The 27,891-nt window shown below is 53.8% G+C and overlaps 3 long non-coding RNA genes across 4 annotated transcripts in view; 1 reads left to right on the top strand and 2 right to left on the bottom strand.

The window, feature by feature from the left end:
* LOC132670005 (uncharacterized) overlaps positions 1-27,891 on the bottom strand; it is a 235,291-nt gene that overhangs the window by 44,574 nt on the left and 162,826 nt on the right. The window lies entirely within an intron of this gene.
* On the top strand, positions 317-16,187 carry LOC132670008 (uncharacterized). Its single transcript, XR_009606376.3, has 3 exons — positions 317-1,301; positions 14,775-14,882; positions 15,654-16,187. It is a non-coding gene; the product is annotated as an uncharacterized LOC132670008 (long non-coding RNA).
* On the bottom strand, positions 10,548-27,891 carry LOC144615861 (uncharacterized). Its single transcript, XR_013554487.2, has 2 exons — positions 26,413-27,891; positions 10,548-16,074 (listed from the first exon to the last, which is right to left on the bottom strand). It is a non-coding gene; the product is annotated as an uncharacterized LOC144615861 (long non-coding RNA).

Here is a 27,891-nt window from a genome sequence, read left to right as displayed (position 1 = left end):
GAGAGAACATGGGACTTTCGAGTCACCTAAAGATGGGACTTCCGAGGCACCTAAAGAAGCCGGGGGTGGCTGGAGCACAGAGAGGCATGGGGGGAAGAAGATGGGCCTGCAGTGATGTAGGATCCACCTCCAAGGGTCCGGGAAAGCCGTGTTACACCCTTCGGATTTTGCCCTGAGGGCGTACAGGAGCCACGGGAAGCCTGAGGCAGGAGGGGGGAGGTAATCTGATTTGCCTCTTGAAAGATCTCTCTGGCCACAGGAGAGGAATGGATTTTTTCGTGTATTCGAGCAAGTTGAAGCTCTGCTATGTGCCAGGCGCTGAGGATTATCAGTGAACTAAACAGACTTGGTTCCTACCCCGTGGAGCGTGCAGCCCGGCGGGGTGAGGCGTGAGTCACATAATCGCACGAACAAATATGAAGTGTGATAAGAGCAAAGCAGGGGGGTGCGCGAGGCTGTGAGGGAACACAGAGCGGGGGTGACCGGGAGGAGGTCAGAGAGGCTTCCCCGAGAAAGCTGATGGGGAGCAGCGGTGGGAAGGATTCCAGGCAGAGGGAACAGCACGGATGGCAGCTCCGGGAACAAGGAGGGTCGGGTGGAAGTTGACGGTAGGGGTGGAGACGGTCGAGCATAGATGGCGAGGGAAAGCAGGGAGTCTCGAGGGCCAGCCGGCTTCTGGCTTGAGCCAGGTGGGCAACAACAGAAGCTGGGGGGGGGGGGGGGGTAAGGTGAAGAGCAGACCCTGAGTTCAAATATGGCGTGGGGGACGGTGAGCCCGTGCTTGGATACAGGGGTGTGGCGCGCAGAGGGGCTCCCGGACCCGTTGCGCCGCCCTCCCGCAGCCCGGACTCCCAGCCCAGAGCTTGCGGATCGCTGGCCCCTGGGGCACCTCATACAAGCCGGGTACTGCGCTTCCGGCGGACACAGCGACTGCCCGCCTGCGCCTTCCTTGCTAGCGGGGTCCAGTTTTGCTGGACGCGCATCCATCCAGGTGCTCGGGGGCGGTGGCCCTTCCCCTCCCCAGCCTCGGAGCCAATGGTGGGAATCCTCCCTTCCCTCGTCAGTGATTGGCCTGGAGTTGGGCTTGTGATGCCATCTCGGCCAATGAGAAATCTGCAAGGGGGCTTCTGGGAGTAATTCTCTCCCTCCTGGAAGGAGACACGTGGGAGAAGGAGGAGATACCCCGCCTCCTCTTTTACTTGATGTTGTCAGCCCGTGCGTGATGCCTGGGGCTGCGGCAGCCACCCTGAAATTGTAAGGAGACGCACCTATAAACTGCCAAGCAGGACGATGGCGAGAATGTGAGTTTTCGTTTACACCTTGGAATTAAACAGCCTTCTTAGGTGAAATTATGACTCTCCCCTCCCGTTCTTTTTCTTCTTACGTGTCTGAAGGTGCCTGGCAGAAGTAGCTGACATTAGTCATGCTGCTACTATACCTCCAAAGGTTTGTTTAGCACCTTAGAAATATGTTTTCTCTTGTTTCTTTTTTGCCACCTTTAGCCGAGTGTTCTATCCCCTGTGGCTGAACACATTCTGATTGATAAAGTGCTTCATTACGCATGCTCTCAGGTAATCCTCTCAATAACCCTGTAGACCTGATATTTTATTATAGCCATTTTACAAATGGAAGAAAAAGAGGCTCAGGGCAGGTAAGTGACGTCCCCGAGATCACAACTTACAGAGCGGGGACTTGAGTCCAGGCTGGTCTGATTTGAGAGTGCAACTGGGCTAATGCTACAAATGTCCTTTTAAAAGTCTTTCCTCTAACATGTTTTAGTAGGAAACCATAGTCCCGTTCTTATTTTTTCCTGGAAAACTGTTATTACGGTTGGTGGGAAATCTAGAGTGGGCTGTGTTTCTTTGTACATAGTTAATGGCTTTGATTATATGTTTCTGGCTTCTTCATTCTGAGAAAGGCTGCCATTGGTTGTACAATATAATCAAATCATTTCTTATGTAAACAGCCTTCTGGCACAGAGTCAGAGGCAGTTCCATCGGCGGGAAGGTGAAAATGAAACTGTGTTCCCCGCTCCGGAAAGCAATCTGCTATTCAGCAGGAAAAGATCAAGGGTTAATGACACGGAGTTGGGCAAAGGCTGCCGCTGTGGCTCTGAGCATTATCAGGAGGCGGGAACAAAGAATGGTTGTTAAATGGGTTTGTCACAAAAGTTATTTCCTAATGTAATTCATGAAATGTTTGCCAGAACATTAGGCACATCCTTCGAAAGCACAAGGGAACAACAACAACAACAAAAAAGTAAGAAAGAAAGAAAAGAAGCCTTCTAATGTCAACAATTATGGAACTCTTAAGAAGGGTTAATATCTTTATCTTTAATATACAAAGAGCTGTTGCAAAACAATAAGAAAAGATAAGCACCCTATTCTAAAATGGATTTTTCACACATAAACACAAAAGTCAGGTGATCCTATGAAGAAAAGATCTACCCTGTCAGTAATCAAGGAAATGGAAATAAAAGCTATAATGATATGTCACTTTCCATCTGTCAAATTGGCATAGAATGGCACTGTGTACTATGACATTCAATGGGCAGAAATTTTAAAGCAACCCGGAAATTTAACTTTGGGGTTATTTATCCCAAGGATATTGATCCTAAGGCCAAGCGTTCTCTATGGGCAAGGGTGTTCCTTGTGGCAATGTTTATAATAGTGGAACATTGGGGGAAGAAATCCAAAATGCTAAATTATGGAGGATTCGCTAAGAAAACAATGGTAAACTTAATTAAGTACTACATGAAAAAGTTAAATGGCATTAAACAAATATACAAATCATTATATTAAATGGTCCTAAAGTACTAACAAAAATGGCAATCTAGAAAGATGCTACAACATATTGTGGAGAAAAAACGTTCGAATGCGTGTTCTAATTTGTACTAAGTTGTGTGTGCTGATGCAGTCTATTAAAGAGTTGTCTAAAGGATGTTTACTGAAATGTCAGCGGCATTTATTTCTGGGTGGTAGGGTTTTCAGTAATTTTTACTTTCCTTTAAGTCAGACTTTCTCAACCTCGACACTATTGACATTTGGAGCCAGATACTTTTTTGTTTCGAGGGACTGTCCTGTAGGCATCGTAGGATATGCTTAGCAGTATCTCTGGCCTCTACCCACCAGAAGCCAGTAGTGCCCCCACCCCCCCGTCATAACAACCAAAAATGCATCCCAACATTGCCACATGTCTCCTGAGGGGCAAAACCGCTCTCAGCTGAAAACCACTGTTTTCAATACTTTTCTACATTATTTAAATATTTTAACAACAAGCATGTATTGTTATCATAATCGGAAAAACAAACATACTTAAAAAAATATTCAGTAAAGTCATTTGTGGCTTTGTGAATTGGCTGTGGGTTTAGGCAATGGAATTCAATCAGAGAGCAGAAAAATCTGTTATCTTCTTGCCTTTGATACGAGGTTCTGGTGAAATATCTAGACATTTGGCAAAGTTTTCCCTGGATTGGTCTTTGCTCAAGGAATAAATTCTTCAGATATTAATATAATTAAACTTCTAGAGTGGATGTTTTGGCTGTCTTGCCCCCTCTGTCTTCTCTTGGAACAGTGGCCACATCTCTCATGCAGCCCTTCTTTTGAGGGGAGCTGACTCTTCCTGGCTCCAAACTTAAGCTAAGTTTTTAATCTTACCCTGCAGGGCCCTGGGTGGCTCAGTAGGTTAAGCATCCAACTTCAGCTCTGGTCATGATCTCATGGTTCATGGGTTCCATCCCCAGGTCTGGCTCTGTGCTGACTGCTCAGAGCCTGGAGCCTGCTTCAGATTGTGTCTCCCTCTCTCTCTCTGCCCCTCCCCCACTCATTCTCTCCCTCTCCCCCTCTTTCTGTCTCTCTGTCTCCAAAATAAATAAATAAATAAATAAATAAATAAATAAATAAATAATAAAAGATCTAAATCTTACCCTCTAGCTGTGGCTACTGGCTCAGGATGGACATATAACCAGTTGGTCCATTGAGTGTAGAGGACACTCAATGTTGTGGGCTTCTGGAAAAGATGCATTCTAAGTACTCCTAGAAGCCACTCAAAGAGACCTTCCTCATCTGAACAGAATGAGGCCTGGAATTGCTGTACCCATTTTAACACCATGAAGAAAACCAGATAGAGGAAAAAAAATCAACACACAGAATCACAGAGCTGGGTGAAACACAGAGGGAAAGAGCTAGAGCCCTGATCGAACCAAGCCTGAAGCTCATCTTTTGCTAGGCTTTTGTTTATGGGAGCCAATAAATCTCCTTCATAGTTAAGTTGGTCTAAGCTGAGTTTCTATTACTTGCAGCCCCAAACAATCGGTTACAACCCTCTTTCGTGACCCCTAAACTTCTACTTTCCCATCATTTCAGCAAATGTTTTGGACACTTACGGGATGCCAGGCCCAACACCTGATTCCGGAGGAGCAAAGACGACAAGATCCCTTCCCTGATGAACACACTGCCTGGTTCGCGGGGGCAGGGGATGGAGACAAGGCGACAAATAGGGAATGCAGCCTGTGCCGTGATGACAGGGACACAGGGACACAGGGACACAGTCCAGGCCTGGGGTAGGGAGAGGAAATCCTGGCTGAACCAGTCTTAAAGGGACAGTGGGTAGAGGGAGCGGGATGTTTGGACAGAGGGAGCAGTGGGTTTGCCAGCCTGGACATTTGAGAGACTGTTGTGGGCTCAGAGCAGGGAACCACCTGAAGGAAGAAAAGAGCTGCTGGGGGAGGTGACGTCACCCCAGAGGACCACAGGGGACCCGGCACAAAAGGGGATGGACCCTTGCCTCCCCTATCCCTGGTGCAAACCGGCTGTTAGTGGAGAAGGTGGGGGGTTGGGGAGGCAGCACTTCTCAAAACCCAGCTTTTCCAAATTCTAAGGATAGAAAGACCAGGGAATCACTAAAGGTGACACTTTATGCCTAATATTCTTTCAATCGCATTCAGTCCACACAAGCACGACTAAGGTAGAAGGCAAAAACTAGCCTGGGCTCATGGCCTGGTAGGAGACAGATAATCACCTAATGACTCTAGAAAATGTAAACTTCAGCCATGCTCTGGGGTCTCCAGTAGAGGCATTTGACATTCCAGGAAGGTCAGGAAAGGCTTTCTGGAAGAAGTAGGATTTGAGCTGAGAGCTGAAGGATGAGAAGGAGTTCTCTTGACAAAGCCAGGGAGGAAGGGGTTTCAGACAGAAGGAACGGCTGGTGCAAAGGCCCTGTGGCAGGAAGGAGTAGGTGAGGCTAGAGGACTGATACTCGAAAACTCCTTTGCATTTATCCTGTGCTTTTCATGGGTCCTGACAGCAAGCATGTGCTGTCACCATGCTGTCTGGTTATAAGGCCTCGTTATCGCCATTTACAGGCGAGGAAACAGGTGTAGAGAAACACAGTGACCTACCCAAGGACACACAGCCCAGAAACAGTGGAAATGGGAACTGAATGCAGATTCTTAATCCTATTCTGGGATGCCTCTTGTGAGAGTCAACCAGCAGTTTTATGTCTGATGGGACATTTTTCTTCTTTGGAACCTCAGCAGTTTTCAAAGTCAAGGATCCCCGCGGGTTCCCAGGACCCCTTTCCGGGGGTTCACAAGATGATCTACCTTTTTCGGTCGCTTCTCCCGTGAGGGTAAAGAGTTTGAAAAGCTCACTGACAGGTATTTAGATTCCATATTGAACCGAACCTTAAGAAAGTGCCAGTGGTGAGTTCTGGCATGATATCAAAGAGGAGTAGTATTACAGCTGGCTGGATTACACCCCCTTTCCAGCCAGGTGCCTCTGAAAAGCCAAGTTTCTTCTTCAGACACTTCAGACAAAACAAAATGTCACGACAGGCCGGATGAGGGCCCAGAGGTCATGCCTCCTATTAGGCCAGGCATTTGAGAAAGTTGCAAAATGTGAACAGGGTTACTAATGCCACTTTTCTCCCTAATTTTTTTATGTTGAGATATAGTTGGGACGCCTGGATGGCGCAGTCAGTTAAGTGTCTCTCTTTTTCTTTTTTAATGATTATTTATTTTGGGGAGAGGGAGAGGGAAACACAGAATCCAGAATCCAGGCTCCAGGCTCCGAGCTGTCAGCACAGAGCCCGACGTGGGGCTCAAACTCACGAACCACGAGATCACGACTCGAGCCAAAGTCGGACGCTTGACTGACTCAGCCACCCAGGCGCCCCAAGTATCTGATTCTTGATCTCAGCTCAGGTCACGACCTCATGGCCCGTGAGATCCAGCCCTGTCTCGGGGTCTGTGCTGACAGTGTGGAGCCTGCTTGGGATTGTCTCTCCCTCTCTCTGGCCCCTCCCTGGCTTGTGCTCTCTCTCTTTCTCCCTGTCAAACATAAATAAAAATAAACTTAAAAAAAAAAGAAATATACAGTTATTTATTATAAAACTATGTTAATTATATTAACGTATACTGGATTTAGTTTTAATTCTTAATACAAATAGCGGTTGATATAATCCTCTCAAACAAAAGCTCCTGCAGTCTTCAATAATTGTTTAAAATAGAAAGGGATCCGGAGACCAAAATGTTAGGGAATGCTGCGTTAGCTGACGTCTCCTCCCTCTTCTCTGCGCCCCCGGCCCTGGCCCCTCCCCACATAAAGCAGCAGAGCCAGCTTGGGCTCCGTGCCTCCTGGGAAAGAGTGGGACCGAAGTTCAGGAATCCCAGGAGGCTTCCTGGCTTCAGAGTTTCAAAAGCCAAGGGGAGCAGGAAGAACTCATATTTGTGAAAAAAGCATCTTACAGAGAGCAAGGCTCCCCCACCCAGAACCAGAGGAGGATTCCAGGGCTGGGGCAGAGAGGAGGGTGGCAGGTGTGGGTGGCCAAGGCCCCAGATTGAGCTCAACGAGGCCAGAACGGTGGTGGGAACGGCTTCTCTGTGATTCTGGAAAGGCAGCCTCCAGCCAGCCCCTAGGAGTAGCCAGGAAATAATCAGAGGACCCCAGGCCACAGGCTATGGGGAAGGGACAGCCGCAGCACTACACGGGGCCTGATAGGTGGGAACTTGCCCGTCCCCAACCCACGTCCCTACTCTGCTCTTGTCCCCAACATCTCCACCTCACGGAAGGACAGGAACCCAGGAGGAGTAGGGAACGGGTGGTGGAAAAGGAAGAGGAAAGAATCAACGAGGTCTCCACCAGCCCGGCAGAACGAGGTGGCCCAAAATGGAAGTTACGTTCAATTTGCAAAAAACCACAAAGCCCATAAAGCTTCGGTTTGTACATGGAGACTTATACCACCTCATGAGAAGAAAAGCCCCACTTGTGTGAAACGTGACTTCTTGGCCAGCCCTCTTTCTCTCTGGGCATCAGAGACGCTGAGTCACTTGTTCAAGGCTGCAGAGCAGAAAGGGGCAGAGCTGGGATTTGCACACAGGCCCGGCTCTGGCCCCCGTGCCTTTGACCACCAAGCTGTGCTGCTGAAGGAGGTTCTTCCTCCCCGAGGCCCGGGCAGCCTCTGCCACAGGGTGGGGCTCAGAGTCTGAGGCTGGGCCTGGGGTTACCACCCCTGGGATTGCAGGTGCGGACCCCACAGGGGCCTCTGGTGGGCAGAGGGCTTGTTGTCAGCGTAGGGCGTGCAGGGGCTGGGGCACATCCTCTTGCCCAGACCTTGCCCCGGGTGCCCCCTCTGCCTCCTGAGCACCCGGGAGGGGCGGGTGAGGCCAGCAGGACAGGTTCTTCAAGGTTCTCTGCCTGAGTCGGTGGCTTCCTGTGCCCTCGTGTTCTTCCTGGAGAGGAAAGCACACAGATGCCCCAGAAGTGGGCCCAGAGGGGTCAAGAGCTGGCCAGGGGTCACACAGAGTGTTGTGGGAGAGCCAAGGCTGTGTCTGAGGGAGCCTGGAGGGGAAGCAGAGGCCCTGGGGCGGGGGGGGGGGCAGACCTGGGTCCCTGGGAGGATGCAGGGGCCAGGTTCCAGCGGGTTTCTGCTCTCGGCTACTTGGTTACTGTCTCTGACGCTCCCCCTCTCACCACCCACATCCAAACCACCACCGCTGTCTGTTTTATGCCCTGAATAGCTCTCAGACTGGACCTTCTCACCTGCAGGCGCTCCCCTCCCCGCCAGGCCAGGCCACTGTCCTCTCCCACCCGGACTGCGGCAGTCGCCTCCTCCCTGCTGTCCCTGCCTGCACCCTCACCCACCGACAGTCCCTTCTCATGCGGCCAGAAGGATCCTGATAGAACCCAAGTCATATCCTGTCCTTCCTCCCCCTGCAACCTTCCATGGCTCTCAACTTAGGGAAAAATACGAACTCGTCATGGTGGCCACAGGCCCCTTGCCCCGCCTCCTGTCTCAGAGCCACCACCCTCCACCGCCACCAGCCCCCCTGTGACCCGAGGCTCCAGCCACACAATACGACCGGCACTTCTCAATGCCCCGTGTGCTCCGTCCAGCCTCCAGACTTTTGCACATCGTTTCCTCGAACTGGAACCCAGGTTGCACTATTTTTATTCTCATTTTTTTAATTGAAGCGAGATTTACATAACATGAAATTAGGCATTTTAAAGTGACAGTGACAGTACATTCACAAGACTGTGCAACCGTCACTCTGACATGTCCTCTTTCTACTTGTCTATGTGTTACCTGCCAGACGTCACCTCCCCCAAGAAGCCCATCCTGACTGCACCTTCACATATTTTGGCCTAGGTGACGCCTTGCGTTTCCCCCCACGGCGACTTCAACCTGAGTGTCGCCTTTGCCTCCGTGTGTCTGTGACTGTCACCAGAATGCGACACGTATGTCTGTGACTGACACCAGAATGGCTGGGCACGGGGACCATGTCTGATTGTTTCCAGTGTCTCCGGCTGCCAAGATGAAAGGGGACAGAGAGGCGGAGAAGGGGTGAGGGAGTGTGAGATGTGGACTGAGCCCCTGTGCCAGGCCCTCTGACGAACAGAGAGGACACTGTGCTGTCCTTGTGGAGATGATGTGCTCTGGGGCACAAATAGACACCGCACAATTTCAAGATGGCATCACCAGGTCTCTCTGAGGGCAGATCGGTACCCACAGGACTCTTGACCCAGCCTGGGGTGGTGAAGGCTCCCCTGTGGGCGGCATCTAAAGGGACCTGAACAGGATGAGGGTGGAGGGTTGGTAGGGAATGTTCCCAAAAGAGAGAACAACATGGTCAAAAGCTGAGCCCAGTGGTTCCCAACCAGGGTGATTTTGCTCCCCCTGGGGAATGTGGCAAAGTCTGGAGACATTTTTGGTTGTCACAGCTGGGGAGGGGGCTGCTGCTGGCATCGGGTGGGGAGAGGACAGGGATTCTGCTCAACAAACACCCTACAGTGTGCAGGGCAGATTCCCACCACGGAGAATAATCTTGCCCGTGTTTGCGCGACCCCGGCCTAAAGGCTGGCCCTTGGGGGAACGAGCTAAGTCTGGCTGAGCGAGGGGGCCGGGAGAGCTCAGGAAGAGAGAGGAAGGAGGTTCAGGCAGCAGTGGCCTCATCGGGGGCTTTGCTTTAAGGTACTGGAGACTTAAGGGGGGTCGGATTCCAGCCAGAGAGGATCTCGGTAGGGTTGAGGACCTTGTTGAGACTCAGGGTTCAGGAAGCTCCCTCTGGCAGGGGTGCCAAGGTGGAATGTGGGAAAGACAAGCTTTCTTCGGAGCTGGGGGGTCAGGGAAGACCTCCCTGCGATGGTGACGTCTGAGCCAAGAAGGAAATAGTTGTGTAGCCTGGGGGCTGAGAAATCCAGGCCATGTGCATAGCAAGTGCAAAGGCCCTTGGGTGGGGACCGGCTGGGAGAGTTCTGGAAACAGGGGGGGGGGGGGGCGGGCCCAGGTGGCTAGAGTGGAGAGATTAAGGGGAAATGCTCTGTGGGGCCTTGGTGACAAGAACTTGAGGGCTATTCTAAGAGCAAAGGGGAACATGCAGAGGGGTTTTCACCAGAGGCTAGAAATACTCTGCCTTGGGTTCTAACAGGATCCCTCTGAGTGAGGAATAGATCACAGGGGTGATGGTGGAGGCCAAGGGGGGGACCGCTGCAGTGGTCCAGGGGAGCAGTGATGGGGGCTGTGCCCAATGGAGGCAGAGAGACAGAACGAGTTATTTAGGGGATGTGGCATCAGATTGGATGCCAGACGACAGGCAGAGTAATGGGGAGCCGCTCAGAAGCTTCTAGCTTGCTAAAGGGCCTGGCTACGAATCCCCATGGGTGTTTCTTTTCATGCCACGGCCCCTGAGGGCTATACCTCCCACCCTTCCCGGACCCTCTCCATGGGTGTTCAGAGCCCAGGCACCTGCCAGAAGCTGGCACAGGGCACTTGTTGTTGGGATTTTTCTCAATGCTTCATACTGGCTTCTCAAATAAAAGTCGGAAGAGGAAAAGTCCCATGTTCCAAAGCCAGCTCTCAGAAGCATGGGTCTCTGCTGTCTGACAGGCCTGGGTTCGAATCCTGCCTCTACCACAACCCAGCTGTGTGGCCTTGGGCAGGTCCTTCATGGCTCAGAGCCTTGGGCTCCTCAGCCGTCAAGAGGGCATAACAGAGCCTTCCTCAGAAGGTTGGTGTGAATTCCAAAGTAAGATAATGTGTGGAAAGTCCCTGGCACGTAGCTATCGCGTTCAATAATTGTCAGTGAACATTATTATCACAATATTATTTGGGCATAAAAAATAATTCACTTAAAAAGCTCCCCTCCCCAGCTTCAAATCAGCCAAGACATTAGAACTGATGCAGGCCCGCAAATGGAGCCCAGTGCAAAGCTCCCAGGAGGACAAACCGTGGGGATGTTACCGTCACAATCGACAGCTTGTGAAAAATTGTGGTTTGCGAGGTGCTGGCGTGGAAAGGGGAGGCTCTGGGGCTGCAGGAACCCAGCACCGAACCCCTCCCTCACTCGGATGCTGTGAGGCCTCGGGCAAGTTCCCGAGCTTCTCAGAGCCTCGGTCTCCCCATCCACCGAGTGGGAACTCTTTAACCCCCTGCAGAGGTCGCTGGGAGGGAGAATTGTACCCTCTCTGCCCTGCTCTCCAGACACAGGAGGTGAGAACCCTGCCCCTCGGGGGCAGCATCCCGGCCCCTTTGAGAGCCGAGGGCTACTCGGTGCCAGGTGCTCGCCTCGCTTGTTGCATAGATGTTCACACGGACCCTCAACTGTCCTTCTCGCTGCAGGCAAGGATATGCAGCCCTGGCCGGGCGCAGCCCCAGCACCGAGGCCATACCAAGTGCCCCCCAGTCGAGGTGCCCCTCTCTCAGCCCCCAAAGGCAGTCACTGGGACCTGTCATCCCACCCAGGAAGTGGGGCCACATGGTGGCAGATTGATGGGCATCTGTTTCATAAGTCAATGAGGGTGAAGAATGTTGTTTGTCGTTAAATAAGGGAACCGGGGCCTCAGCAGCCGCCCCCCAAACAGCTGGGACGGCTCAGGACGGGGAGGCTGCCGCTGGGGCAGCCCGGAAGATTCTGGCTGCGGTGCATCTACAGAGGCCCCAGCCCCTGTGTGCCTTCCCCGTGCATCCCCAGCACCACCTGTGCCAGCTGTGTGGCCTGGGGTCTGACCCTTCTCTCTGTGCCTTGGTTTCCCAGCCAGTGGCAAGAACAGGGTTTGCTCCAAGTCTGTCTCACTATTCCCACCTCAGGGCCTTTGCACCTGGTGTTCTCCCTGCTCAGAAGGTGCTTCCCACACCTGATCTTCCCAGGGAGACCCCTGCTCCTCCTTCAGGACACAGGTCAGGTGCCTCTCTTCCCAGAGGCCTCTTGACCGCTCTGTTACTGTCCTGTCACCGCATTCTATCTTCTCCAAAGCACTCACCACCCGAGATCATCTTGTTCACCTCTGGGTTGACTCATCTGGTGCCCGTCCCAGCGCTGGAATGTCAGCCGAGAGGACAGGGAGTGTGTTGCGTTCACTGCTGTGCCCACAGTGCCTAGCAGAGTGCCCAGCACATAATAGGTGCTCACTAAGTATTTGTTAAATAAACGAAGGCCCTCATGTCACTTCATCCCCTTCTGTCTCACTCTCTCTTCCACAACTGTGGGGCCATTTTACAGATGAGAAAAACCGAGGCAGGTGAAAAGGGACACAGCTTGCCAGGCAGGGACAGCCTGCACATAGAAAGTTACTACATGACAGCCGCTGAGTCTTATCTCATAATCCACGGTTCCGAGGCTTTAAAGCCAGGCCGACTGGGTCAAATCTCAGCCCTGCCACTCCTTGGCTGGGTGACCTTACGACCAGTGACTCTTCCTCTCTGTGCCTCGGTTTTCTCTACTGTAAAAATAGGATGGTTACCCTTAACACCCAGGTTTATTGTTGCAAGGGTCAAACGAGTTAATACATAAAAAGTGTTGAGGCCACTGGTATCCAATAAATGTCGGATAGAGTATCCCATAAACTATTTGTTGAATTAAGGAGGTGTGATAATTGTCCCATTTCACAGGTGGGGAAACTGAGACACGGGGGAAGCTAATTAAGCAGTAGAACTGGGTACCAAGCCCATGTCTGTCTGACTCTAAAGGCCGCCCTTGTGCAAAGAAGGCAACACTAGGCAGAAGCCAGGCTCAGGACTCCCAGGTGATGGACGAGCAATGACTGCTAGAGTCTAGGGCTCTCCTCGGGGGGGGGGGGGGGGGCCAGGCATTGGCGAGGACTCCGGCACAGCCACCACGGGGTGGGGGGGGATGGCTGAGCCTGGCCAGCCCCCACTTCCCGGGAGGAGCCCCTCTCCACCATTCCCAGTGCATGGGGTTTGAGTGGGGCCGACCCCATCTCCAGCCTCAAGGATAGTCACAGGAGCCTTGTCACAGGACCTGATGGTCACAGAACCTGGCCATGGGCCACAGGGTTTGATTCAGAAATGGCCACATAACGCAACCAAAGTCAATGAGATCCAGTCCTGGGACTTCCATAGGAATAATTGAGAAAAAGCACTGACTTTTTCTGAGTAGTAGCAGTAATAGAAATAGTAGTAATAAAACAAAAGCTAATATTATGGTGCATTAGGTGTGTCAGGTGCTGTTTAGAACCTCACATATATTAATTAGCACAACCTTCCAGAGAGACAGAGAAAACTGATGATATCATTCAAACACCTGGATCCAGCTATGCCTGAAGCAAGAACACCCCTGGATTTTTTTTTTTTTTTTTTACATGACCCAATAAATTCTCTTTTGCTTAAACCGGTTTGAGTTAGGTTTCTGTCCCTTAGAACCGAGAGAGCCCTGACTAATCCACCTGCCTTCCGGATATTATCTAAGCTTCTGTCTCTCCATCATTACTGTGGCCAGGGCGGCACGCCCATTAACTGTTTTATGCCCTGTAGCTGACTCACAGGCTTCCACGGTAGTTCTTGGTCCATCCTGCCCATACGGAGGCCACAGGTCTGCCCCCTTTCCCATGCGCCCCAAGCAGGAGAGTGGGTGTGCGGGTGTGTGTGCACACCCTTGTTCCAGGAAGGTGCTCCGTGGGGTTTGCTTGGCCCCAAAACAGACCTCATTATTACTGTGATGACTATTAATAAATCGTCCCCGCTCCCACGCCAGCCCAGCTGCTTTGCATACACGGTGATCTCATCCAGTCCTCCCGACAACCCTTGGAGGCAGGCATCGTCATCCCCATTTTAAAGACGAGGAAAATGAGGATCAGAGAAGCCGGGCCTGAGTCACACAGAGTCCGCGGTCCCCAACTCCAGAGCTGCGCCCCTCCCGGGACGTGAGGTCCGCTCACCCGGGGTTTTAGAACCCAAGGCCAGCTGGGTTTACAGCACAAACGTTGACTCCTCGTGAGCGGAGATTACGCCCATGTAGGTATCATACAGATGTGGAATCTGTGTGCAGAATGTGATACGTGTGAAACCGAGTGATTGTAGAACATACGTGTCTGTGTGTGTTTACAACCTCCTTGGTTTCCCCCGCACCGTCTCTCTGGGCAGCAGGCGGTGTGTGTGATTAGAGGAAACAGTGACTGCTTCTTCACACCTCTGCCGCTTCTGCCCTGGGCCAGCCACTGTCACCCCACCTCTGGATGACCACAGTCGCCTCTGCTTCTGCCCCTCCCACCACCCCACAGTCCACTCTTGTCTGGGGCCAGAGGAATCCTATCAGAACCTAGATCGGATCAGGGCCTCCTGTTCTCAGAACACTCCGTGGCTCCCACCTCAGTCCGAGGAAAGCCAGTCTTCAAGACAGAGCGTCAGACCCTGCCTGGTCTGGCCCCTATGATCCCCCTCATCAATCGCCCTCTTCCCACCCTGCCTCAGGGCCTTTGCACTTGCAGTGGGCAGTTCCTCTGCCTTAGATATGACATCACTCCAGTGCCACCACCCCAGAGAGGCCTTCCCGCATCGCCCATTTGTTCTGGCTTCTCATCCCCCTTTGATGTCCTCAAGATTGTCCCCACGTAGCATTCTGTGCCGGGTGTGTTGCTTTTTGGTCCATTGCTGGTCCCCCCAGTAGGGCCCACCTCCATGAGTGCAGAGACCTTGTCTCTCCCCAGCCCCTCCCCCACACCCGGCTCAGGAAGTTCTTCTGGTACCTGGCACACAGTAGGTCCTCAGCGAGTGGTTGACGGGTGAAGGAATGTTAGCTAGTCACAAACCCAGCCAGGATTCAGGTCAGCCCTTGCCTTGTCGCATCTCCTTGCTGGCCGCACACACAGGATTTCAAGGCCCCCGGGACCCCTCCCCGTTACCATCTTCTCTCCTCAGCCCCTCCCTGAGCTGGAGGCCGCCTGTCTTGCTCCCAGAAAAGGCTCAGATTTCCTCCTGGCGGCTCTCTGGTCTCTCCTGACCCTACAGTCCTGGCCTGACACTGGACGGTTTTTCTCCTTCAGGTCCATGGGATCAGAGGGCAACGGCCAGGCCTCCCCCACCAGAGCTCCTCTTCTGGGGTCCATCTTTCTGATGCTCGCTAAGTGTCTGTGGCCACGCTACCCACACAGGTGAGACAGGGAGGAGGAAAGGGGCAGAAAAGCAGTCCCCACCCTGCCACGCCTGTGCACCAGATTCCAGAACCTTCACAGATGGACCCAGTGGAAGACGCTGGGCCTGCTCTTCAGGGCGGACCTGAACTGCAAGCTCACCTGCCTCTATCTCCTTCTTGTTTGGGGCTAGAAGTTAACAGGAGCTTTCTCAGGTTGCATTTAAATCGTTTGCTTTTAAAAGGAGCAAAAAGGGAAGTGGAGGGAGCAAGGCCTCCATTGCAGGCGATGCCGAGCCCTGGGGGGAAAGTCTGCCTTCTGGGGCAATTCTTCACGCTCTTTGGGAGCCAGGGTTCGGGTCGCTGAATGTTTCAGCAGGGGCTCAAAAGCGCAGCTGGTGGCTGACTCTGACCAGCCGAGGAGCCCTGTGAGCCCATCGCTTCCTTAATTTCCTTTCTTTCTTCCTTCCTTCGTTCCGCTCAAGATTTTTATTTTATATATTTTGAAGTAATCTCTCCACCCAACATGGGGCTCGAACTCATGACCCCAAGATCGAGAGAGCCAGGCGCCCCCAACACTTTCTTATTGTAACAGCTTTACTGAGATAGAATTCGGATGCCACACAATTCACCCACTTAAAGCGTAAGATGCAACGGTCTCCACTACATTCACAGACAGTCCAACCACTGCCACAACCCGTTTCCCTCCCCAGAACACCCCGGAGCCATTTATAGTCACTTCCCATTTCCCCTCCCTCGTACCCCTGGTGACTACTGATCTTTCTGTTTCTAGACATTTGCCTACTCTGCACAATCCACGTCAATGGAAGCCGACATCAGATGGCCTTTTGTGTCTGACTTCTTTCACGAAACAGAACGTTTTCGAGGCTCGTCCACACGGTAGCCCGAATCACTATTTCATCCCTTTTTGTTGCTAAGCAGTACTCCGTCGTGGGGGCAACACCGCGATTCGTCCTTCGTCAGCTGATGGGCCTCTGGGTCGCTCCCACCGTTTGGCTGTTGTGAACAGTGCTTCCCAGAACACCTGTGCACAGATGTTTGTGTGGACACAGGTTTTCAATCCTGCGAACACACCTGGGAGTCGCATTGCCGGGTCAGGTGGTAACTGTGTTCAACCTTTCCGGGAAACTGCTCACTGACTTCCTCGTCCAGTGGGAAGCACGGTGCACACACAGTAGCTTCCATGGAAATATCTGTTTGATGAACGAGTGAACGGATAGCTTTTAGAATGGAATTCCTATTTTTTTCCTGCCTATTTTTCTATAAGGGTGTTGGGTTTTTTTTTAAGCTTATTTACGTATCTTTGAGAGAGAGAGGGTGCGAGCAGGGGAGGAGCAGAGAGGGAGGGAAAGAGAACCCCGAGCAGGGCTGGAACTCACGAACGCTGAGATCACGATCTGAGCCGAAATCAATCGTCAGACTCTCAACCAGCTGAACTACCCAGGTGCCCCATATAAAGGTGTTTTGTTAAACCTCTAAATGTGATTGAATTTCTATACCAGACAGCGTGGGTTCAAATCGTGACTCTGGCTTTTTCGCCCGTTGGCCTCTCTTCGCCTCATTTTCCTCATCCAGAAAACGGGGATAAGCACAGGACCACCCCGACGGTAGTCCGTGTAAGAGCTCAGGGCGCCGTCAGACTTGGGGGCCACTGCCGTCACCACCATCATCACCGTCATGGTCATCATCAGTCTTTCTGTTTGCATCTGTGGACCAGGCCAGGGGCTTACAGGACCAAGGTCACGCGAGGTGCCGTCTCAGGGTGACTCAGGTTCCCGGCTGCGTCGTGGAGGGTCCACAGGAAGGGTCATGGTGAAATGACAAGGACATTTGTTCTGGGAGCGGGAGGGGAAGTGAGTGAATGCCGGTGACCATGCTGGAAAATGCACACTCACCTGAGTTGCTCAATCCGTGACGGCAAGGCCCTCTGTCACCCCGGGGGAGCCACGTACGGGTCCCGGTGCGAGGAGGCGCTCGGGGCACAGTGTGGAGGTGCTGGGGAGTCTGGCTGGGTAAGGAAGGAAGCCCAAGCCTGAACGCTGGAGGCTCTGGAGGGTGTCAGGGGAAGGTCCCCAAGCTGTCGTGACACTGCGGGGTCTGTGGAAGAAGGAGTGAGCGTCGTCTCCGCGGTTCATAGCTTAATGCCACGGTGTTTCTCAGCCTCCCCTCCCCCTGGAGCCCCTCTCCTCTCACTTTCATGGAGAAAGGCACTTTCCTGTCCAGATGGGGACCATGGCGTCTCCCACACCTCAGGAGCGGAAGTGGCTGGTGTTTTCCCTTGCAGCTCCCTAGGTTGAACCTTTTATTTCCACCTCAGTCTCCCCCCCGAGGCTGCCAGTCTTGTCCTGCTCCTCCCACCCACACCGGGGCAGCCAGAGTCCCTCCGTCCTTTCCCCAAGTAATAATAGCACACGTTTCTTGAGCACTTACCATGCACCTGCCAGGGTGTCTGTTACTTTACAGGAAATAATTCATTTGACCGTCCTAACACCCTGTGAAAGAGGTGGTCCCATGACTGCGTCCCCAGTTCACAGATGGGGAAACTGAGGCCCAGAGAGGCAACGTTTGAGGGTTAACCCTGAGTACATTGCCGGGCCACAGAATATGTCTGACAGATGGATGAGGACCTGTGTATCCGACCTGCCTGGCAGGGAAGGTGAGTCCCTCTGCATTATTCAGGAAGCAGGTGGGAAATGTCAAGGGCAATTTGGAAGCAACAACTTATCTGTAGGGTCTGGCACGTTGTTGCAGTGCTCTCGGCCGTAAGGAATAAAAACCCAACCTAAAGAGGCTTCAAGAATAAGAAAACTTGTTATCTCAAACACCCTTGGAAGTGATGGGGAGCAGGGGATTGGTTAATTCAGCAGCTTAGCGATATCAGCAAAGACCCAGGTCCTGGGACTTAGGCCTTGCCCCCCAACCGGATTTCTTCATTCACTCAAGATGGCTGCCACTGCTCCAAACATCATACCATCTCTCCACCCCGCCCCAACACTAGAGAGGGAAGAGCCTGTTTCTTTTTTCCCCTTTTATCTAAGAACTTTCATATGTAAACGATTGTTTAAATGTTGGTATCATTGGAAACTCCACGTAATGTTTTATAAACCTTCTTTCTTTTTATTGTTGTGGTGAGAGCGTTTAAGACCTATCTTTTCCACAGATTTTTAAGTGTACAATACAATATTGTTAACTATAGACATGATGTACAGCAGATGTCTAGAACTTAATTCACCCTGCATAACCAAAACTTTCTACTTGATAAATAGCAACTCCTGTTAGCCTCCCTCCCCGCCAGTGCCTGTGAACCAGCATTCTACTCTCTGCTTCTGGGAGTTTCGCTATTTTAGATACTTCATACAAGTGGAATCTACGGTGTCTGTCCTTCTGCGACTGGCTTATCTCCCTTAGCAAAGGATCCAGCAATCCCACTCCTGGGTATTTATCCAAAGGAACTGAAATCAGGATCTGGAAGAGGTGTTGGCACCCCCATGGTCACGGCAGTTAGTCACAACGGCCAAGATGTGGAAACAACCTGTCCGCCGGCAGAGGAATGGATAGAGAACATGCGGTCTCTGCATACACTGGAATATTTTCCAACCTTAAAACGGAAGGGAGGTTCGAGAGCGCAAGGAAACCTTTCCCACAAGCCCCCAGCAGATTTCCCAGCTGGCATCACTGGCCAGAATTTCCTTCTCTGTGCAGCCTATTCTCTGAGTCTATGGGCTGGTGCGCGGGGAGGGCCTGAGCAAGGTGGGTCCGTCAGAAGGAGGAGGTGAGAGGAACTGCGGGAAGGAGGACAGCCCAGTACCGTATCAGCACATCCACCTTGCGCTACCTGGGCCTCTACCCTGCCTTTGCTTCTGTGCTTGTTTTCTTACCCCGTTCTCCCCCTCCCGCATAAATTCTGTAAGCTCCCCTGTTCCTCCAATAAATTCCCCTCCCCGTTAACTTGGCCAGATCTGATTCTCACCGATCAGCTGCGATGACCTCAGCCCGTTATCACCGTCTTCCGATTGCCGGTATTTATGGAGCGCTTGCCACGTGCTAGGCCTGTTGCAGAGTGCTTTCCTTAAGCCAGAGGGATCTCCACCAGCGGTGACTTTGCTCCACAGGGGACATTTGTCCGAAGCCTTGTGTGCTTGTCACAGCCTGGGGCAGGGAGGGGTACTCGCATCCAGTAGGAAAAGAGACGAGGATTCTGCTCAACTCTCCCGCACTGCACAGGTTGGTCCCACAGCCAAGAGTGACCCGGCCCCGAATGCCAGTAGTGCCGAGGTTGAGAAATCTGCTCCTAACGAATTCTGGAGGAGAGACTTCTGATTAAGGTACTTCACAGAGATGGTCTGGTCCAGAATGCCCTTTGTGTCCAGGTTGAAAAAACCTTGCCTTATGTTATCAAGCAAAGAATGGTCGAGAAGCATCCTCTGTGCGCCAAGGCCCATGCTGAGCAGCCACAGGGCTGAAGGCCCAGCCTTAGCCCTCAGGAGCTTAAGCCCATTTTACTTCTTTAGGTTATTCTGTTTGCCCCTCCCCCTGCCTTGTTTCAAAAGTTGCTCAAGGCAGCTATAGAACCGGTGATCATTACTCATATCATCCAAGAGCGAGGAAAGAAACAAGCACATCAGCTCCACGGATCGATATTCAAAGCAGTTCCTTGAGAGGGAACTTCACGCGGGGCCACGCATGGACAGATGAGCAGCGAGATGGCAAGAGGTATATCCACGAGGAAGCTCATGTACCGTTCAGGAATTCTGCAAGTTAAGCAGTGGAAACCCAACCCAAAGTGGGTTTTAAAGGAAAGAATGGTGAGAGAAAAATATATTGGCTTATGTAACTGAGAAGTTCAGGGTGAGGCCTGCTTCAGATACAGCTGGATCCAGGAGCACCAATGATGTTTTTGGGGCTTGGGCTGTCTCCATCTCTCAGCTCTGGTTTGTCTTATGTTGACTGTATTTTCAGACACTCTTTGCTGTCATGGTGGCACCGTGGCCACAGCAGCTCCAGGCTGATAACGCACTAGCTCAGCCACTTGGAGGCAACAACCTCTTCTATTCCAGAGATCTTTTGTTCTGTTGGCTTTGATTGGATCATGTGTCCATTCCTGAACCAATCACTGTGGCCCAGGGGCCTAAGAAGTTCTGACTGGCCAGGCCTGGGCCACGAGTCTATGCCTGGGGATGGGGTCAGCTCACCTGAGGCAAGCCAAGAGGGTGGTGATGCCCCAGGGAAACTCACAGCATATTCTCCAGCAGAGGGGAAATGGGTGCTGGGTGGGCCCAGAGCACTGCAAATGCAGCCTCTAACAGCTCACTCCCCGAATCTAACAAGGATCTGCTCCGAGCCTGGCGACAAGCCCAGAAATGAATCTGGCACCTCTCTGCCCTCTGGGAGGAGGGGAAGCTATAAATAAGTGTAATTCAAAGCGTTGTGCGACATGTCCTCGGAGAAAGAAACAAACAAAAGGCTATAGACATCGGAGGCACGGCCTTTAAACTCATCCCCGAGGTGGGGTGAGAAAGGCACCAGCTGGCAGGACTGGCTTTGGCAAGGCTGAGGAGGTGGGAAGGGACAGGGCTCGTTAGAAGAAACAAGGGTCGTCTGCTTGGTTGGCCATGTGGGGGGTGAGGCTGCAGAGGTCAGGGTGGATCGTTCAGGGCCAGGCTAACCCAGCCAAGGGGTTTGGACTTTATCCAGGTGGCAGCAGGGAGCCATGGACGGTTCTAGAGCCGAGCAGAGACAGGAGCTAGAGTTGTGCCTTCTGAAAATGAACTTGACGGATGTGGAAGAGGAAGGGCTGGACTGGGGAGAGACTGGGAGGACAAGTGAGCAGCGGCTGCAGTTTTCCTGGGACAGGTGCTGGGCATCTGGACCAGGACAAAAACGGGGGAGGGCCGTGCAGGCAGTAGCTTTCCTCTTCCCCCTTCAAAACACGTCCACACCCTGCACTGAGTACAGCATCTGCTCTCCAGGTCTGTACCTTCCTCCACATCCCCGTTACAGAAAATGGTCCCACAGGCCTCCCGGTCACTCAGTGAAAAACCCTGGAGTTGTCGTAGGCTCCTCTCTTTCCCCTGTGACCCCACAGTCCCCTCCCCCCGCCCTGCCGGACATCACTGTGGCTCCAATTTTCAAAATACACCCAGGATGCCATTTCTCAGCACTTCTGTGCCACCGCTGTCGCTCCTCCCTGGTCCCCATTCCCACCCTCACTGTCACCCCCCCCCCACCACTGTATTCTCCCCAGAGCAGCCAGAAGGAGCTTCCAAACGAACAATGCTTCTTTTGTGACATGAAATGAAAAGGCAGTTCCTGCACATCCTGCTCAGAGCCCCCAGGTGGGTCTTCATTGCATTTAAAAGGAAGTCCAAGATTCCCTGGCCTGGAGGTCCTGCACAATCTGGACCCGTGGCCCCTCGGACCTCACCCTTCCCCTCCCCTACTCACCCTGCTCCAGCCACACAGGCCTCCACACCCTCTGCCAATGGGCCAAGCCATTCCCTACCGAGAGGCCTTTTCATTGTCACCCCCGGGGCAGGGCACACAGTAGGTGCTCCATAAATGTGGGGAGAACGGAGGACCCGGAGACAGAGGCCTGAACCCCGGCCGCGGCGTGAGGACAGAGTGGGGGTCTGTGGGCGGATGCCAAGGTTGCCCAGTTGTGCTAAACAAGGCCCCAGAGCCCCGCGGGTCCCTGAGGGAGGAATCACAGCCACCCCAGCCCCGCCTCCCGCATTCACAGAGCAGTCCTAGCCATGCTGTTCATCCCCAGCGAGGGCAGGGACTCAGGGACACAGGGAGCAGGGGCGGGCCCAGAGCGATGACCAGGTGGCAGGAAGCTGGATGCGAGGAGCTTTGGCAGGGGGGGGGCGGGGGGGGCACCACCCCACCCCATTGGTCTCTAAGCCTCTGCTTTCATTCTTTCTTAGAAAGATGGGAAGATCACAGAGCTGCCTCCTAGAACAAAAATGCTGGGGTTGACAGATACCTGCCCAAATGGCCCCTGGTGCCATCGGCAGCACATTTTAGCTAAACTTGGCTGGATTTGCCCCCCTGCCCAGAGCGTTTGCTATTGGTGACAGGCGGGCCGGGCTCCTGGGCCGTGGGAGTGGTCAGGCCCCAACGCTGGGGAATGCCCCGAGAGAGCAGAGACCATTAAAGCCTCTGGATAAGCCACGGCCAGTCGGGGAAAATGAGTCACGGATGCCTTAGAGAGGCATGACACCCCCAGCTCGCTGCACCAGCCAGAGCCAACCTATCTTCCAGCCATGGAGACTAGAGACAGGAGACATCTGGCCCAGGGAGGGCTCAGCAGATCCAGAGGGGAAGGAGGCTCTCGTGCTTCCAAATTCCCCACTCCTGGACCATTCCCCAGCGAACAATAATTATACTCAGGTTCCACTTATTATGTCTCAGGCTCTGTTCCAGTATTTCACATGTATTGCCTGGTTTCATTCAGTCAATAAAAGTTCACTGAGCACCCACCATGTGCAGAACACCAGTCTAGACATTAGTTGTGAGCAAAACACCCAAACTTCCTGCTTTCATGGAAATGACACTTGAGTGCCCCAGCCAATGAAGAGAACACGTAGTGCGTTAGCAGGTGTAAGTGTTTTGGAGAAAGAGGGAGCACAAACGGATAGGTTATCAGTGGCACACTTTGGAGGTCAGTGTGAACACTATCCCCATTTTGCAGATGAGGAAACTGGGGCACAGAGGGACTATGCGACTTGCCCAAGATCACACAGCATTTAAATTTGGACCCGAGCCCTCTTCGCAACAGGAAGGGACTTGGCGGGGGGGGGGGGGGGGGGGGGGGCGGGGGCAGGGAGGCCAGGTGAGGAGAACGAGAGCTGGCTCTGGCCTTGGACGGGCTCCCAAACTTTCAGCCTTGGAAGGCATTTCTCCTCCCTGGGTCTCAGTGTCCACCTCTGCAAAATGGGGAGCTGCCACTCCTGCCGGGGTGGGGCCACCTGAGGTCACAGCCGTGGAACTGCTTCGTGAAACGCGACACAGTGACCGCCACCCCTCCTGCCCACCTCACACACGGCTTTGGGACTTGTTGGGCGACCCGCTCTCCACCCACAGCCAGAGGCACCTCCACAAACCCCACAAGTCCACCTCACTGAGAATGACCGGTGGCCCTGAAGCGTCCTCCTCCCCTCACTCCCTCCTCGGCGGCTGCCCCGGTGCCCTGGCAGCTCCCGATCACCCCCCACCCCCAGCCCGCTCCTGCCTCCTGGCTTTTGTGTAGGGGCGGGGGGGGGGGGGCGTCCCCTCTGCCCACAAGCCCGTTCCTCGCTTGGCCCCCACCCGAAGCCAAAGTTCTGCCTTCCCCTCGGTGTCCAGACCCTCCAGACCCAGGTGGAGACGGAGACCCAGACGGGCCCCCTCAACACACAGGAGCGTGCAACTAAAGGTCCATGGAGACCCGGAGAGCCCGGAGGCCGATATGCACACAGCCAGGTACGCCCGGGGAGACCTATCCTGGCACGCACCACAGACGCCGAAAGCCACAGCCCTGCTCGGACGCACCACCAGCGTGCAAGACTTGTGTGGGCACATTCGGAGACAGTGTGAGACACACACCCCTCCCTGTGCGTGCACACACACACACACACACACACACACACACACCTCCCTCGGGCGCCCGGAACAGCCCCATGCCAAATGTCCTGGGACAGGGACAGCCTGCAGCCAGCCATGGCGGGAAGGTGTCCTAGGGAACAATGCTTCCCTCCCCCCCACCTGCGCAGACACAAGGAGCCATTGTGAGCCTGGTGCACACCACACGGCCGCCTCTCCGTAGGCCCTCCCGGCAGCTGTGCCTCCGTGCGGGGCCGAAGGCTGGAGGCTCCCCAGGCCCACCTGCTACCCTGTGCCCACCCGGGCACCCCACCTCCTCCAGAGCCTCCTGCCTGGTCCTGCAGACCTCGAGGAGCCTAACCAGCCCCCTGGCCCTCCTCCCTTCCCTTGGGGGTGGATTAACTCTCCTCAAGGTGCAGGACTGCAAGGGGCAAGGTCCGGAATGTAGACCCAAACACACGCGCTGCGTGATCTTGGGCAAGTTACTTTGCCTCTCTCAGCCTCAGTTTCCTCGACTGTAAGACGAGACAGTGCCACCAGCTCCTTCACAGGGTTGGTGGGTTGAGAAACTGCCCGAGCATACACAATGCCAAGGCAGCGGGTCCAGCCGGGGTCTGGGAGGCCTGGGCTCCCGTGACACCCCTGCTGCCTTCTGGCCACAAGGTCTTGAGCAGGTGACATCCCTTCCCTGAACTGCGGTCTTCTCGTCGTGGAAGGGGGGATGATCACTGTCCCTCCCTCCGAGGACGTCCCGTCTGTGAAAGCCTCGCACATGTGGCTCACGATGGGTCTGGCACTCAGACAGTACTGGCCGTGGTAATTATCTTACAGGGACTTCCTTGTTTGCTCATTTATGCCTTCTTTTCACTACGATGTACCTACTATGTGCGCGGCTGGTGCTAAGTATCTTAGCCAGAAGTTGCTCGGTTCCACTAGGCCACACTGGGCCCCCACACGTGTTCGTCGGCCGAATGAATGAGACAAGGCAATTCAGTAGCCATAAACACCTCCACGCACCCCACCCGAGGACAACGGCTAAGAGCGGCAGGTCAGGTGGGCTGGGTCCGGCTCTCAGGGGCTGGGGACCTCCGCCCACAGCTCTTCATCTGTAAAATGGGAACAGGACCGCTGATCCCTGCTCCACACGCAAGGCTGTGCCGAGGTCAGAGCCAGGCAGAAAGAGGGAAAGCGCCGCTCAGTGAGCACTGATGATGCCGGAGCCACCCCGCTGAACCTCCCCGATCTTTTCGATCTTTTCGGTACCTTCCTCCTCGCCCTCGGGTCGCTGCTCGGACGGAACCTCCCCGGGAAGCTGCCGCACCTCCCCATTTGGTTTCATCAGGACACTCTCAGCACCACCCAGCTTCGGATGATGCGTTTACTGGCGTGTCCGCTTTACTCTCTCCCCCTAAACCGGGGCTTCCTGACCCCAGATGTTGGGGCGCAATCGTTCCTTGTTGCGAACGGCTGTCCCTTGCTCCTCAGGGTTAGTCTAGCAGCACCCCTGGCCTCTGCCACCTAGACGCCCTCCCCGACCCACCTGTGACACAGCAGGTGCCTCCAAATGCGGCCAATGCCCCCCGGGAACGAAAGAGTGCCCAGCTAACAACGGCTGGCTGGGATGAAGGTCTCCAGGAGGTCAGGGATTTTTATCCGTTCGGTGTCCTGCTGTATGCTCCAACGCATACAGTAGGCGTTCAACACACACTCGTCAAGTGAGTCTTGAACAGATGAATCCCATGGATCGGTGCTGTTTCCCTTTCCTAGAGATGTTTTTCCACTCACTCCTTTATCTGGTGAACTCCTATTCATGCTTCAAGGTCCTAGTAGGCAGCATATACGAGGAAAGTGGGCTGGCAGAGGCGGGGGGTGAGGAGGACAGCACCCACCCTGCACCACCCTGCCAGGGGCGCCCATGACCCGCCCCAGCCTTCCTACACCCTGCAGGAATGTGGCCCCAGTCTAGTTACCTCTGCCCACTTTTCAAGAGAAGCCAGAGAAATGGATTTTACGTGAAATTTCCTACTCTTTCAAAGGCTGGCAACTGATTCCCATTTTTAATAATACTTCAATGGCCAAAACAAACACATCCTTGGACTGGATCTGGCCTGCGGGCCGCCGGTCAGCAAGGTCTGTTCTAGGTGGTTTAAGGGGTACGGTCGCCTTTGAGTACGATAAAGACTGCTCTTCCTAAGGTCTCCCTCACGTCCCCTTTGCCGCAGCAGTTATGGGAGGGGGGCCTTGAACAGCTGAGGCGACTCTGACGGGCAGAAAGGCAACACCACCAGCTCCAGGTAAGCCCCGCAGGCACGTGCCCAGCCCTGCCCCAGACCAGGTTTTGTGGCCCCCAAAGACCTCCCTGGCAGGCCCAGGGGAGACCACACCCGTGTCGGCCTGTTCATCCCCAGACTACTTGGCCTCTCTCAGAAGTAGAAACAGGGAAACCAAGGCAGGGCTGGGTTTCATGGGGACCCTGGCTGATAGTCTCTTGGGCAGGCTCAGAGGCAGCCAGTAGACAGACTTCTCTGGAAAGTCCCTCTTCTTCAGGAACTGGCTGAGTGCCGGGGAGAGAGGACACCCGAGGCTCCTGGTCTCTGAGGCTCCAGCCCCATCCAACAGCTCCTTAAGTGTCTGCCCTTCCTGGGACAGAACTTTCCAGAAACAGAAAATTGAAAAAGCCCCTCTCTGGGAACCCTGGGCCCCCTTGGACAGAAAGCGTGAGACTGCAGAGCAGGGGCATGAACCCGGTCCCGAGGATCGATGTTGCCTGGAGACCCTCGAAGCCAGAGCCTACTCCCCACCACCCACAGCCCTCTCGAGGGTCTAAAGGGCACTAGCGGCCATCTCCCTCAGCCAGACTCCAAACCGGCCGGGCCCAGGTCACGTCAGACACCGCAACCATCATTCAGGAGGCCAAGAGCCCCACACACAAGACTTCAAAGCCTCACCCTGCTGTGTGAGCTGAGGCAGGTCACTTGGGCTCTCTGACCTCGGTTCTGTATCTGTGGAAGGCATCCCTCTACGGCAGGAAGTCAATGGCAGGAAGCACATGGCATATGGGTGGTGCCAGGAGGAGAGAAGGAAGTGACGTTTAATGAGCAAATACTCTGTGCTGGGACTGAACCATCTACACACATCTCTCTTCATCCTCCCCATATAACCCTGCGCTTGTTCAGCCGACAAGCTGAACCTAGCACCTGATGTGTGTCAGGCTCCGAAGATTAAACGGAGAACAACACAGCGCTGAACTCTGCCCCTTTGGAGCTTAGAGTCTGGAGGGTCGGGAGTAACAAACTTCCAAAATTATAATGTTAAGCAGCGGGGGGAAATTGTTGCAGAGTAAAAGGATAAAGGGTAATGGGGAGAAGTTTAAAAGGGGAGGTCAGAGCAGGCCTCCTGGGGGCATTTAAACAGAGACCTGAATAGGGTAAAAGAGGGGCATCTGGAGGCGAGGGTGTTACAGAAAGAGGAAACAGCAAGTGCAAAGGCCCTGAGGCAGGGTTGTATTTAGTGTATTTGGTGGGACAACAGCCTCAGCGTGGCTGGAGGGGTGGGAAAGAAACAAGGAATAGAAGGAGATGAGGTTGTAAGGGGGAGCAGAAAGCAGATCACGTAGGGCCCGTCGAGGCCACAGGGAAGACCGGCTTTCTGCCAAGTGAGGGGAGACAATGTGAGGATTCTGAGTAGAGGAGTCATGACCTGACTTCCCACTATTATCCCCATCCTAGAGATGAGGAAACCGAGGCTCAGAGAGGTGAAATTACTCGCCCAAGGTCACATAGCCAGGGAATGGCGAAGGTGGAATTTAAGCCCATATCTGTGTGGCACCCAGTCTTTCCATTTCCTTGACTGGTTCTGGCTCTGGCATGAAATCAGGAGGCCAGATCAGGTGAGGAAGGAGAGGCCCTCTTAGAGCCACTCTTTGGAGCCTCCTGCTTCTGCCTGACCCACCACAGGGCTTCCCCACTTGTGCCTCCGCCCTCGCCCGCAGCCATCCGATAGCCGTCCAGGGCCTGGGTGAGCTCCTGACTTTTAGGACCATCCCCTCCCATGTGCACGTTGGATCTTCAGTGTGGGACAAAAGGGCTATTCAAAGGATCCCAGGGTTGACTGAGGGGTGGCGGGCAAGGGCCTGGGGACTTTGGGGCAGTTGTGGCCCCGCCTCTGATTTGCAGAGTGGCCAGGGCAAGTCCCTGGCCCCCAAAGTCACACTTGCTTAAAGGACAATCACTTTCTTTTTCTTGTAAAAGGAAGAGAAATTGTCAGCTCTTGGGTTTCACTCTGAGCTTTGCTGATGTCTTTCCAGTAACTGAGGAGCAAGGGGCTGGGCCACCGCCTAGAGGCTGCCTGTGGAGGCCTTGGGGGCTGTGGTCGATGCCACCTGGCTCCCCGCTGCCTGCCCCCCCCGCCCCCCGCCCTCTGCACCC

Source organism: Panthera onca, chromosome A3, assembly GCF_046562875.1.
Source record: "Panthera onca isolate mPanOnc1 chromosome A3, mPanOnc1 haplotype 2, whole genome shotgun sequence".
NCBI lineage: Eukaryota > Metazoa > Chordata > Mammalia > Carnivora > Felidae > Panthera > Panthera onca.
The sequence above is the reverse complement of the archived record's forward strand: the minus strand, read 5'-3'. Positions and strand labels throughout refer to the sequence as shown.